This window comes from Hyla sarda, chromosome 2, assembly GCF_029499605.1.
Source record: "Hyla sarda isolate aHylSar1 chromosome 2, aHylSar1.hap1, whole genome shotgun sequence".
In the NCBI taxonomy this organism is placed as follows: domain Eukaryota; kingdom Metazoa; phylum Chordata; class Amphibia; order Anura; family Hylidae; genus Hyla; species Hyla sarda.
The window spans coordinates 505,648,499-505,664,028 of record NC_079190.1 but is presented as its reverse complement, the minus strand read 5'-3'; the positions used below and the strand labels follow the sequence as shown (position 1 = coordinate 505,664,028).

General features: G+C 45.7%; 1 protein-coding gene across 1 annotated transcript in view; it reads left to right on the top strand.

Moving 5' to 3' along the window:
- LOC130357271 (galactosylgalactosylxylosylprotein 3-beta-glucuronosyltransferase 1-like) overlaps positions 1 to 15,530 on the top strand; it is a gene marked incomplete in the record, with an annotated part of 202,076 nt that overhangs the window by 127,455 nt on the left and 59,091 nt on the right. The window contains 1 exon segment of the mRNA XM_056559901.1: positions 6,891 to 6,995.

The following is a 15,530-nucleotide window of genomic DNA, read 5'->3' as shown; positions in this document are numbered from 1 at the left end:
CCGAGGCCGAGAAATACGACAATGTAATGGCGGTACTATTAGTGGATGAGCTGAATATACTCCTCTCTTCAAAGGTTTTAAAACTTTCGGGCGAAATGTTGTGCCTAGAGTCTTCACTGTATTTAAAGGGGTACTCCACTGGAAAAACATTTTTTTCTAAATCAACTGGTGCCAGAAAGATAAACAGATTTGTAAATTAATTATATATAAAAAAAAAAAAATCTTAATCCTTCCAGTGCTTATCAGCTGCTGTACGTTCCACAGGAAGTTCTTTTCTTTTTGAATTTCCTTTCTGTCTGACCACAGTGCTCTCTGCTGACACCTCTGTTCATGTCAGGAACTGTCCGGAGCAGGAGAGGTTTGCTGTGGGGATTTGCTCTTACTCTAGACAGTTCCTAAAATGGACAGAGGTGTCAGCAGAGAGCACTGTGGTCAGCCAGATGGAATTACACTAGGGGCAGATGGCATTAACCTCCTGTATTCTTGATGCCAGGGCGTGGTTTATCCTCTATACCCCCCGAAGGTATACTGCTGGATCCTGGGCTAGGCACGGGGGCAATAATGACTCCAACGCCAAGTTACGGACAATGGTAGCTTTACTGAGTGAGAGATGGTAACACGGATGTGACAATACTCAGAGACCTTAAAGGGGTACTCAGGCCCTAAGGCATTCTTGCATTCAGCACCCACCTCTTTGAGCTGCACGCCGCGCTGCCAGCACACAAACTGCCAGGTGCAGACCAGGGGGCCGGAGTATTGTGACATCACGACTCCGCCCCTATGTGATGTCACACCCCTCCCCCGCTATGCAGGTATATTAGAGGGGGCGTGACGGCCGTCACGCCCCCTCTAATAGACTTGCATAGCGGGGGGCGGGGTTTGACGCCCCCTCCCATAGACTTGCATAGTGGAGGCGGGGTGTGACGTCACACAGGGGGGCGGAGTTGTGATGTCATGATACTCCAGCCCCGTGGTCGGCACCCGGCAGTTTGTGAGCTGGCAGCGCGGCGTGCAGCTCAAAGAGGTGGGTGCCAAATGCAAGATTGCGGGGGTCCCCAGCAGGGGGACCCCCCGCGGTCAGACATCTTATCCCCTATCCTTTGGATAGGGGATAAGATATCTTAGGGCCGAAGTACCCCTTTAAGGGCTTGCTGGGACATGTAGTAGAACGGGACAATTTAGTGTAGGCCACTTTGACTAGACAGCAGATGACTGTGACTGACTTGACTTGTGACTGACAATGCTGTAACTTTATCTTACTTGTAGACTTGAAGCTTGTGGCTGCAGACTTGACTTGAGGCTCCTATGACTCCAGACAGACTCCTAGACTTGACTGCACTGGACCTCAGCTTCGCAGAAAAGAGAGAGACTCCTCCTGGGGCTTTTATGGGGGAGACTCTGGTGGGGTCCGATTGGTCACCCTTAAAGGAGAACTCCAGAATACAAAATTTGTCTTCCATACTGCCGGTAGTAAAAAAATAAAGATGTACATACCTTCCTTCGCTTCCCCGGTGCCTCCGGTAACCGGCTCCGGCCTCCACCGCGATCCTCTTCCTGGTTGCCGGTGGTCGGCGAGTCATACTGCGCTCAGCCAATCACCCGACTCGGCCAGCGATAGGCTGAGCGGCAGTGTGACACACAATTCTTCCCTACACCGGCACCTGCTGCCGGGGCCGAAAACGTCACACTGCCACTCAGCCTATCGCCGGCCGAGTCGGGACTTCACTGCGGCCGGTGATTGGCTGAGCGCAGTATGACTCGCCGACCACCGGCAACCAGGAAGAGGATCACGGCGGAGACCAGAGCCGGTTACCGGATGCACCGGGGGAGCGAAGGAAGGTATGTACATCTTTATTTTTTTTATTGCCGGCAGTAAGGATGACAATTTTTGTATTCTGGAGTTCTCCTTTAAGTCACCTGGTCACTGATACCTCCTGGGTAGCAATCACATGACAACTCACATGTTAAACAGTCTTAACGTGACAACGCTTTCTTCACACATTACACAGTATAATATATAGTAAACATATGTACATGGGGGGACAAGTGTAAGGGGGGCCCAGGGGACACTGCAGGGAGGCTCCTCCCTGACAGGACAGCAAGGGTACAGGGTAACAACTCCCGTACTGGGCCACCACATATATAAATAACTACACATTTGTCCTGACCCCTAATGCATGTTCATTCCCTCTCTCTCACCCACTGCTCCGCTCAATCCCAGTAAGTTAGTAGCAATTTTCCGTAATAATTCTCACTATAGCTAAATCTCTTCCTGTCCTTCGCGTTATTCAGACTATGATAAGACCACTCACCGACAGAGATTTCCATTACCCCAGTGGTGCCCATTCGGAGTGCGTTAGATGTAACGTCCTTTTTTGTTCCTCTGCGGAGATGTTGCCGTGTAGGCGGTATACAGGTGTACAGAATGTGGAAGGGTTCACGGCAGGAGTGGGCACGATGCGGCGCCGGCTGACTGCCACTTGTGGAGACGTAACGTTCCATAGCAACTGGAGAACCGCGGGTTATCGAGCTCCGAAATACAGAAAAAAGCTACAAAACTGTAATGAAAAAAAAACACAAAAAAGAGATGAAAGGACTAGAGAAGGAGACAAAAGGGTCAAATATCACAGATTCCGTGCGGAGTGTTTGTGTGTTAATACTCGGCTCAGCGGATGAGAGTTGGAAGGAGAACGTTTAAGGCTTTTATTTTCTACAATGCAAAAACATACCGAGATATAACATCCCTGAAAAAACAAGATGCTGTACACCGCCCGAATAAAAGTGTGGCCAAATAACTGCCCAAAAACCAGTGCCATACAGAAACTAGGGCTGGGCGGTATGGCCAAATATGTGTATCGTGGTATTTTTATAACTTATGGCGGTTCCACGGTATATAACGGTATTCCCCTCCCCCTCCCCCAAAATGAATTATTAGCCCAGCGGCGCACTGTCCCCATCGGGGTACTACTCACGTCACCCGCAAGCGCTGCTCTCCTCGTCCTCCTGGTTGTTTCGGCCGCCGGCGCTGACACTCTCTATACTGTGCGGTATCCCTACGCTGTATCCCTATGCTGTATCCCTATGCCCGGGCTGCAAAAGGTAAAAAAAAATTAACTAACGCATGTTCCGACGTCGGCCTTACGCTGGGGACGGGAACGTCGGACAGCCGTCAGCCTATTACCGGCCGCAGCGATGTTCCGCCTCGGCCGGTGATAGACTGAGCCCACTGTCATGTAAGGAGCCGGCTTATTATACGAGAGTGCGCTCAACCTATCACCGGCTGAGGCGGAACGTCGCTGCGGCCAGTGATAGGCTGATGGCTGCCGACGTTCCATTCCCTAGGAAGTTGGTCCGGACCGACGGGGGAAGGTGAGTTAAAGTTTATATTGTTTACCTTTTGCAGCCCGGGCATAGGGATACAGTAGAGAGCAGTGGTTTGCAATCTGCAGACCTCCAGATGTTGCAAAACTACAACTCCCAGCATGCCCGGACAGCCGTTGGCTGTCCGGGCGTGCTGGGAGTTGTAGTTTTGCAACATCTGGAGGTTGAAGACCACTGGTATAGAGTGTCAGCGCCGGCGGCCGCAACAACAGGAGGTCCAGGAGGGCAAAGCTTGCGGGTGACATATGTGAGTAGTAGCGCTGGGCTGATAATTAATTGGGGGGGGGGGGGCAAAACAGCGCTCGCGGGTCACATGATTAGTTCCCCAATGTGGGGACAGCGCAGCGCTGGGCTGATAATTCATTCATTCCCGAGGGGGAGGGGCCAAAACTTTATTGCGGTACGGGTTAAAATTCATATTGCGCAGCACAAAAATTTCGGTATTCGGTATGAACCGGTATACCGCCCAGCCCTAACAGAAATACCCCCATATACTGCTCATATAACAACGTCTACACATAGGGGGGAGATTTATCAAAACCTGTGCAGAGGAAAACTTGCCCAGTTGCCCATAGCAACCAATCAGATCGCTTCTTTCATTTTCCACAGGCCTTCATAAAAATGAAAGAAGCGATCTGATTGGTTGCTATGGGCAACTGGGCAAGTTTTCCTCTGCACAGGTTTTGATAAATCTCCCCCATAGAGCACATATAATAGTGACATACAGTACCCATGTATAATACACCGTGCAGTGTAAGTGTGGTGAGGGGGTGATGGAGGACAGGTGTTATTACCCTAGGGGCAGATGACATTTACCCCTTGTGTTCGTGACGCCAGGGCGTGGTTTATCCTCTACACCACCCGAAGGTATACCGCTGGATCCTGGGCTGGGCACGGGGCAAATAATTACTCCGATGCCAAGTTGCGGAACAATGGCAGCTTTATTGAGTCGGACAGGTATAACAGTCTATACAGAAGGGTAGGCTCAAGGAGGTGACCAGTGACTTCAGAGACCACAGGGCTTGCTGGGACTTATAGTGGACTTGGACAATTTGATGCAGGGACGCGCTGACTTGAGACAGATTGACTTGGACTGACTATGACGGACTTCACCCCGTTTGTAGCTTACCAGGTTTTGACTTTCACCTGTGGGGCAGTAGGACTTGTGGATCCGTGGTTGCGTGGTAGACTTTGGGCCTTCCTAGGACACCAGACACCCTCTCAGGACCCGACATCACTGTAGCTCAGCAAAGACTCAAAGAGAGAGAGGAAACTCCACCCAGGGCTTATATGGGGGAGACTCTGGAGGGGTCCCATAGGTCACCCTGTAGGTCACATGGTCTCTGGTACCTTACTTGGTTACAATGCATAGAAACATTACTTAAAGGCATACAACAACATATGTACGTTACACTAAATAACATAGGCACTTAAGATAATACATAAGACGCAAGTATAGTGGGGGGGGGGGGGGTGGCAGAGGTCACTGACATGGAGTCTGCCTGACAGGGCAGCAAGGGTACAGGGGTGCAACTCATGTACTGGGCCACCACATAAGGTTCCTTACATTGCACATATAATAGTGACGTACAGTACCCTTATATAATATCATTATGCAGTATAAGGTTTCATACAGTGCACATATAGTAGAGACATAAATACCCATATATAATATCGTCATGCAGTGTAAAGTTCCATACAGTGCACATATAGTAGGGACATAAATACCCATATATAATACCGTCATACAGTGTAAGGTTTCATACAGTGCACATATAGTAGAGACATAAATACCCATATATAATACCGTCATACAATGTAAGGTTCCTTCCAGTGCACATATAGTAGGGACATAAATACCCATATATAATACCGTCATACAGTGTAAGGTTTCATACAGTGCACATATAGTAGGGACATAAATACCCATATATAATACCGTCATACAGTGTAAGGTTTCATACAGTGCACATATAGTAGAGACATAAATACCCATATATAATACCGTCATACAGTGTAAGGTTCCTTCCAGTGTACATACAATAGTGACATAAATACCCATTAATTTGCTAAGTCACATATTCAGACACAAAAAAAATATAATAATAATATTTTGCCAATTTTTTTTCTGCCAGAAAAAAATAAAACTTTATTAGAAAGTCGCAGGACATGTTATGATGCAGTAAAACAATTCCGATAATATCCCTTTAAAAGAAAGCTGCGGCGGCTGGTCTCCCGGTGCAATATTCCGCCTTTTAAGATACTGAATAAAAAATCGCCTTGTTTTCCGGAAGATGTTTGCGAGCTCGAAGCGGCAGGGTAATTGGGAAATAAAAAGGGAGTGGGGAAGACAGATGGAGCCGTCCCTTTATTTGGATGTAAATTGGGGAAGAGTTGTGTCTGGCGGGTGGATATCGGCGAAGAACAAACAGCCATGAATAAAACATGGGCCGCGGCGGCAGAGGTCATCTTCATAAATAATTGAGGCCTTGTCTCCGCTCCTTCTCACACCCTTCGCCGGCTTTCGTCTTGGACTCAAGGAATCTACACGACTTAAACAATTTGCTTCCCGATGATTGCCGCGGTAACAAGGAGCCCGCCAGCGCCCAGCGAACCGCATTAATAAGTGCGTATGTACCGGAGCCGCGCTGGCCCTTTAAATATTCAGCAAGCAAACTAATCTTGTGTTTTCTTGTTTTTTTTTTTCTGATTACCTGAGGCCAAGACTAGAACCCGAGTGATTGCCGCCGCCGCACCGCCGCAGCGGGAGGGATGATCTGTTTTACTAATGCCGCTCGCCCAAGGTCAGGGCCGATGCTAAAGGACGGCATTTTTACTCTGGTTTGCTCGGCTGCGGAGCTGGCGGCCATTTTATGGGATGGAGGACGGAGGACGGGCCTTGGTTGTCAAAGTAGGGAACAACTGGCCTGAGAGCAACCAATGGACAGCTGAGCTCTGGTGGGTTGCTATGGGCAACCGTTTGATAAATGAGGGCCACTGGGATTTAGGGCGCAGACATGGCTTCTCATGGCCTGTTCTGTACACTGCAGAGGTAAGAGCGAATACAAGTGATGGACAACCGTTCATTCACATTGCGGATTGGCGTATGCCATTTACTAATGTGCACCTGATCCAAGATACTGTCTGCGCCAAACTTTGTATACGCCGACCCATCTGTCCAGCAATAAATTGTATATTTGGTATAGCTTGGGGTTATCTATCTATATATCTCATATCTATCTATCTCATATCTATCTATTTATCTATCTCATATCTATCTATCTATCTCATATCCATCTATCTATCTCATATCTATCTCATATCTATATATCTATCTATCTATCTATCTCATATCTATCTATCTATCTCATATCTATCTATCTCATATCTATCTATCTATCTATCTCATATCTATCTATCTATCTATCTCATATGTATCTATCTCATATCTATCTATCTATCTATCTCATATCTATCTGATATCTATCTATCTGATATCTATCTCGCAGAGTTCGTATCAGCTCACCCTCGTAGTAGGCGCACGGACCAGGCTGGACTCTGCCCCAGCAAATAGAAATGAAGAAGAATCGCCCAGCGCTTGACTCAGCGAACAGGTACTTTATTAGAATGCCTTGGAGAACAAACAGGTACACGGAGACATGTGACGCGTTTCGGCTCGAGTTACTGAGCCTTAGTCATTCGTATGACTAAGGCTCAGTAACTCGAGCCGAAACGCGTCACATGTCTCCGTGTACCTGTTTGTTCTCCATGGCATTCTAAGTACGTACCTGTTCGCTGAGTCAAGCGCTGGGCGGTTCTTCTTCATTTCTATCTATCTCACATCTATCTATCTATCTCATATCTATCTATCTCATATATCTCTCATATCTATCTATCTATCTATCTCATATCTATCTATCTCCTATCTATCTATCTCATATCTATCTATCTATCTCATATCTATCTATCTCATATCTATCTATCTCTCTATCTATCTATCTATCTCATATCTATCTGTCTCATATCTATCTATCTATCTATCTCATATCTATCTATCTCATATCTATCTGTCTCATATCTATCTATCTATCTATCTCATATCTATCTATCTCATATCTATCTATCTCATATCTATCTCATATCTATCTGTCTCATATCTATCTGTCTCATATCTATCTCATATTTATCTATCTCATATCTATCTATCTCATATCTATCTATCTCATATCTATCTATCTCATATCTATCTATCTCATATCTATCTATCTCATATCTATCTGTCTCATATCTATCTATCTATCTCATATTTATTTTTCTATCTCATATCTAGTAATATTTCATTATCTATCTAGCTATGATATAGATACAGCAACCAAGTAGACGCAGCAGCACTCCAGCGTAGTGAAGAATAGTGACTTTTATTTATCACCAAAATGCAATAGCTATTGCATTTTGGTGATAAATAAAAGTCACTATTCTTCACTACGCTGGAGTGCTGCTGCGTCTACTTGGTTGCTGTATCTAATTGGGGCTCGAGGACCAGGGCCCATCCACAGCCTGCACCCACTGCACCTAGTTCAATTCGAGAGTGCTGCTCCACCTGCTTCTCTATGATATAGATAGAGATGTGGTGACTGGGGTGTTGCAGTATGTAGCAGGGTCTGGTGGTATAAACCCTGGGGGCAAGTTGTTGTTAACCCCTTAGTGTTCGTGACGCCAGGATGTGGTTATTCCGGTATGGTAACCGCCGTCAACCAACCCAAAAACGGTTTGTTATAAAGGAATGTCCACAGCAAGGATTCTGAATAAACTGGAACTTTTACTTGAAATGCTTAGGGAACAGTCTTTACAATCATGCAATTTCCTCAGAGGCAACCGAGACACAGGATACCTTGCGGGCTTGCTTGGACTTGTAGTTATTGAGATGTTTAGGCAGGCCACTGTGCTATTAATATATTCCTTAGCTGAGTAGTAGTCACTGGATTTGTAGAGAGAATTATAACTCACGTTTTAGAAGTGGCTGCGTTTCTTTAGGCTTTGGCCTACATGAGATGGATTTGCAGTATACAGGACTTTATGCTTCCTTTTAGGTCCAGGTCTCAAGAGAGAGAGAATAGAGACTACAGCCCCTTATATACTAGGGGGCTGGACTAAAGCCCATTGGTTGCTAATGCCTGGGGTTCCTGTGCCCATGGAACTCTGAGTATATCACATGACAGTAGGTCACATGACCAAGTTAGGTCCTATACATTTTATACAAACTGTACAACTTTATACATATGAACAATAGATACACATAATGAATATACATTGCATTGACATGAGACAACAAGGGGGTGCCCTGCAGGAGAGCCCAATGGACCTAAGGGAATCTTCCTTAGGGGACTTAAGGATGGTACAGGACAGGCCCTGTACTGGGACACCACAAACCCCCTTACTTAATAAAAGTCGCCCTCGACGTCTGTCCCCTTAGGGAGAGGAGCGAAGTGGCTATTGGGCCGGATGCAGTCCTGAAGCATTTAATTATAAATTCCAATTTCAGGCAGATGAACGAGAAAATAATAATGAAATGTAGAGTCTCTGTACACATTAAAATGTCCATACATGCTCTGTAACTTGGCGAACAGGATGACATTGGTTAACTTTAGTACTTGCTGGATATAAGGAACCATTTAATGGTCGAGACAAGGTTCCTTAAAAACACAACCACGAATATGGTAACATTACTTTTACATTTTACAACAATACCTTTCTTTTTGTTTTTTTTCTTCTTTTTGTAGAGATATATCTACATATTGTTATGCATCTCTATTGACTATGCACATATTATTAGTACTATCACATTTGACTATGACTGACAACTTTACTGACATTTGACTGCTATATATGGTATGCATGATGACTGCAATGCTTATACATACTTGACATTATCTCACTGTTACTTTTTGTTGATAGATATTTGATATTATACCACTGGTTATTTCTGCTGTTATACACTGGTTGCAGATTGGGGTGCCTGAGGCTTTCTGCCCAATACCTTGGCTACTAGGGTCTATCGGTACTACACACTTACCCCTAGAACACTTTATTCTAGATAACATTTGACATACTGTTACCTTACTTTTATACGTGCACGTGCATTTAGTTAGCTACAGGAATACCTTCTGGCCACAAAAGTACCCTGGACACGCAAGGACAAGAAGAAATAGCATTAGTTGCTTGACATTTAGTGCATAACAGTGGTATATACTGGCATAAGACAGGTTCCAGTCCCTAATATACCTTTAATTGTGTGCTTGTGAGATAGGTACTTGAAGTTTTGTGATTTATGTGTACTAAACTTGTGGATGTACTCTAATAAAGTTTTATGTGTACTGAATTTTATGTGTACACTAATGAAGTCAGTCTTGGTATCTGATTTGTTAGGTGTTAGTGGAAAGGTGGTTTTCTTGTTTCCCCCAGTGGAGCTGGGACAGCCCCTGAGTAGAATCACTATAACACCTCTATATAATTTTTTACTCATGTAAAGTACACCATTTACATTTTATTACATTTTAGGTGAACATAAATTTTATTGCTTGTAGGCACAAATGTTAAATACCAGCAGCAAATAATTAAGATGGTCGGGTTAAATTTACCTGATATTTTTGAGTGCCAAATAGTGCACAAAATATATATTACTTTTATTACATATACAATAATGTGCATGTAAGGCTCAACAGTCCACCTACATTATGGAGTATTTGGTTAGGATCACGGCTATAGCCGGGTACAAGACTCAATAGGATCTTCTAGGGCAAGGAGTCTCTCGGCCGGAGCCGGGCACAAACTTATGAAAATGGTTAATTTACAAGCGGTGGAACTTCTTGACAAAGTCTTGTCAGGCACTTAACTTGAACCGTTGCTGATGACAATAACCTGAAACAATAAAGAAGGTACTTGCATGAGGTTGGGTTTGCCTCATGGGGTTGATATAGGTGTCCCAGGCTACATTGGTACAAATATGGTCTTCATGGAAGAGTCATCAGAAGAAAACCTCTTCTATGTCCTCACCACAAAAATCAGCGATTGAACATTGCAAATGAACATATAGACAAGCCTGATGCATTTTGGAAACAAGTTCTGTGGACCGATGAGGTTAAAATTGAACTTTTTGGCCGGAACGAACAAAGGTACGTTTGGAGAAGAAGGGGAACAGAATTTAATGAAAAGAACCTCTGTCCAACTGTTAAGCATGGGGGTGGATCAATCATGCTTTGGGGTTGTATTGCAGCCAGTGGTGCAGGGAACATCTCACGAGTAGAAGGAAAAATGGATTCAATAAAATTTCAGCAAATTTTGGATGCTAACTTGATGCCATTTGTGAAAAAGCTGAAGTTAAAGAGAGGATGGCTTCTACAAATGGATAATGATCCTAAACACACCTCGAAATCCAGGGGGGATTACATCAAGAGGCGTAAACTGAAGGTTTTGCCATGGCCTACACAATCTCCTGACCTTAACATAATTGAAAATCTATAGATAGACCTTAACTGAATAGTGCATGACAGACAGCCCAGAAATCTCAAAGAACTGGAAGACTTTTGTAGGAAGAATGGGCAAAGATACCTCAAACAAGAATTGAAAGACTCTTGGCTGGCTACAAAAAGCGTTTACAAGCTGTGATACTTGCCAAAGGGGGCAGCACAAGATATTAACTCTGCAGGGTGCCCAAACTTTTGCAGACGCCATTTTTTGTCTTCTGTTATTTTAAAAGTGTCAATGATGGAAATAAAATCTAACTTTTGTTGACATATTATAAGAATGTCTAATCTGTAATTTGATGCCTTTTGGAGATTTTTCCATCTTTCCTTGGCTTCTTTATGCACATTAATACAAATTTTTACCTGGGGTGCCCAAACTTTTGATCCCCACTGTAGATATGAGATAGATAGATAGATAGATAGATAGATATATAGTAGAAGGAGAGCAGCACCCAAAAAAAAGAAAAATTCGTTGCACGCAGAGTCCAGACCCGGGTCAGGGATCTATGTATAAGCAGAAATTGGAAATATCCGCAGCACACTGAGTAGTAAAATTCAAACAAGTTTTATTCCATCACAGTGGGGGTGTCCAGAACAACGTTTCAACCAGCTCCCTGGTTGAAAAAGACCAGGGAGCTGGTTGAAACGTTGTTCTGGACACCCCCACTGTGATGGAATAAAACTTGTTTGAATTTTACTACTCAGTGTGCTGCGGATATTTCCAATTTCTAGATAGATAGATAGATAGATAGATAGATATGTGCTAGGTAGATATTAGATAGATAGAAGATAGATGGATCATTTTCTGTCTGTCTCATATCTATCTATCATCTTTCTTCCTCACGTCTATCTCCGGTCTCCTGTAGAAACACTTTTCAGTCTCCAGGTTTCAGCCATCAGGAAGAGACAAGATACAGTTGTCAATAAGGAAATCACTTGAGTGTAACCTGAGGACTAAACTCCGAGAATGAGTGAGCGGTACAGAAGATTCTGAACAAGACAAAGGGAAGAAAGGAATCTGAAGGTGACTTTACAAAGATAGGAAATGAAATGGTCCTCAACAACGAGGCCGAAGCAGAGGGCATTGTGTCCTGTCCGGAGGCCCAGAGATAGATAGAAGTCTATGGGGAGATAAGGTCCAGAGATAGATAGATAGGTAGAAGTCTGTGAGGAGATAATGCACAGAGATAGATAGAAGTCTATGGGGAGATAAGGCCCAGAGATAGATAGAAGTCTATGGGGAGATGATGCACAGAGATAGATAGAAGTCTATGGGGAGATAAGGCCCAGAGATAGATAGAAGTCCATGGGGAGAAAAGGACCAGAGATAGATAGAAGTCTATGAGGAGATAAGGCCCAGAGATAGATAGAAATCTATGAGGAGATAATGCACAGAGATAGATAGAAGTCTATAAAGAGATAAGGCCCAGAGATAGATAGAAGTCTATGGTAAGATAAGGCCCAGAGATAGATAGAAGTCTATGAGGAGATAAGGCCCAGAGATAGATAGAAGTCTATGGGGAGATAAGGCCTAGAGATAGATAGAAGTCAATGGGGAGATAACGCACAGAGATAGATAGAAGTCTATGGGGAGATAATGCACAGAGATAGATAGAAGTCTATGGGGAGTGTCACGATTCGGCTGGCTGGAGGTGGATCCTCTGTGCCAGAGAGGGATTGGCGTGGACCGTGCTGGTGGACCGGTTCTAAGTTGCTACTGGTATTCACCAGAGCCCGCCGCAAAGCGGGATGGTCTTGCAGCGGCGGTAGCAACCAGGTCGTATCCACCAGCAACGGCTCAACCTCTCTGACTGCTGAAGATAGGTGCGGTACAAGGGAGTAGACAAGAGCAAGGTCGGACGTAGCAGAAGGTCAGGGCAGGCAGCAAGGATCGTAGTCAGGGGCAACGGCAGGAGGTCTGGAACACAGGCTAGGAACACACAAGGAAACGCTTTCACTGGCACAATGGCAACAAGATCCGGCGAGGGAGTGCAGGGGAAGTGAGGTATAAATAGGGAGTGCACAGGTGAGAATACTGATTAGGCCTGCTGCGCCAATCAGTGGCGCAGCGGCCCTTTAAATGGCAGAGACCCGGCGCGCGCGTGCCCTAAGGAGCGGGGCCGCGCGCGCCGGGACAACACAGACGGGGAACGGGTCAGGTACGGGGGCCGAGATGCGCATCGCAAGCGGGCGCGTCCCGCATCGCGAATCGCATCCCGGCTGGGAGTAATATCGCAGCGCACCCGGTCAGCAGGTCTGACCGGGGCGCTGCGAATGAGAGAACGCTGCGAGTGCTCCGGGGAGGAGCGGGGACCCGGAGCGCTCGGCGTAACAGTACCCCCCCCCCCCCTTGGGTCTCCCCCTCTTTTTGGAGCCTGAGAACCTGAGGATAAGACTTTTGTCCAGGATGTTGTCCTCAGGTTCCCAGGATCTCTCTTCTGGGCCACAGCCCTCCCAATCCACCCAAAAAAATTTTTTTCCTCTGACCGTCTTGGAGGCCAGAATCTCCTTCACGGAGAAGATGTCAGAAGAACCGGAAACAGGAGTGGGAGAAACAAGTTTGGGAGAGAAGCGGTTAATGATGAGTGGTTTAAGGAGAGAGACATGGAAGGCATTGGGAATACGAAGAGAAGGAGGAAGAAGGAGTTTGTAAGAGACAGGGTTAATCTGGCACAAGACTTTGAAAGGACCAAGATAGCGTGGTCCCAGTTTGTAACTGGGGACACGAAAGCGGACATATTTAGCGGAGAGCCATACCTTGTCTCCGGGAGCAAAAATGGGGGGAGTTCTTCTTTTCTTATCGGCAAATCTTTTCATCCGGGATGAAGCCTGTAAAAGAGAATTTTGGGTCTCTTTCCATATGGTGGAAAGATCACGAGTCACTTCATCCACAGCGGGCAAACCAGAGGGCAAGGGGGTAGGGAGGGGGGGAAGAGGGTGACGGCCGTACACCACGAAAAATGGGGACTTAGCAGAAGACTCGGAGATTCTGAAGTTGTATGAGAATTCGGCCCATGGTAGAAGATCTGCCCAGTTATCCTGGCGGGAGGAAACAAAATGCCGTAAATAGTCACCCAGGACCTGATTAATTCTTTCTACTTGCCCATTGGATTGGGGATGATAAGAAGAAGAGAAGTTTAGTTTAATCTTGAGCTGTTTACAGAGGGCCCTCCAGAATATAGACACGAATTGGACGCCTCTATCCGAGACGATCTGCGTGGGCAAACCGTGAAGACGAAAAATGTGTACAAAAAATTGTTTTGCCAACTGAGGCGCTGAAGGAAGACCAGGAAGAGGAATAAAATGTGCCATCTTGGAAAATCGATCAACGACCACCCAAACAACTGTGTTGCCATGGGATAAAGGTAAGTCTGTGATAAAGTCCATACCAATCAGTGACCAAGGCTGTTCGGGGACAGGCAGAGGATGAAGGAGACCAGCAGGCTTCTGGCGAGGAGTCTTATCCCGGGCACAGACAGTACAGGCCCGCACAAAATCAACAACATCCGTCTCCAGAGTCGGCCACCAATAAAAACGAGAGATGAGTTGCAAGGATTTTTTGATGCCCGCATGGCCTGCGAGGTGGGAGGAGTGTCCCCATTTGAGAATCCCGAGACGCTGGCGTGGAGAAACGAAGGTCTTCCCTGGAGGGGTTTGCCTGATGGAGGCTGGAGAAGAGGAGCTCAGACAGTCAGGAGGAATGATGTGTTGCGGAGAGAGCTCTACTTCAGAGGCATCCGAGGAACGAGAGAGGGCATCGGCCCTAATGTTCTTGTCGGCAGGGCGAAAATGAATTTCAAAGTTAAAACGGGCAAAGAACAACGACCACCTGGCCTGGCGAGGGTTCAGCCGTTGGGCAGACTGGAGATAGGAGAGATTCTTGTGATCAGTGTATATGATAACTGGGAATTTTGATCCCTCCAGCAGATGCCTCCATTCCTCAAGCGCCAATTTAATGGCCAGTAGTTCTCGATCCCCGATGGAGTAGTTTCTCTCCGCCGGAGAGAGGGTCCTAGAAAAAAACCCACAAGTAACAGCATGCCCGGAAGAATTTCTTTGTAGAAGGACCGCTCCAGCTCCCACTGAGGAGGCATCTACCTCCAATAGAAAGGGTTTAGATGGGTCAGGTCTGGAGAGCACGGGAGCAGAAGAAAAGGCAGACTTGAGATGTTTAAATGCGTCTTCCGCTTGGGGAGACCAGGACTTGGGATTGGCATTTTTCTTGGTTAAAGCCACGATAGGAGCCACAATAGTGGAAAAGTGTGGAATAAATTGTCTGTAATAATTGGCGAACCCCAAAAAACGTTGGATAGCACGGAGTCCGGAGGGGCGTGGCCAATCTAATACAGCAGCTAGCTTATCTGGGTCCATTTGTAGTCCCTGGCCAGAAACCAAGTATCCTAGGAAAGGAAGAGATTGACATTCAAAGAGACATTTCTCCATTTTGGCATAAAGTTGATTGTCTCGAAGTCTCTGAAGAACCATGCGGACATGCTGGCGGTGTTCTTCTAAGTTGGCAGAAAAAATCTGAATATCGTCCAGATAAACCACAACACAGGAATATAAGAGATCACGAAAAATTTCATTAACAAAGTCTTGGAAGACGGCAGGGGCGTTGCACAGGCC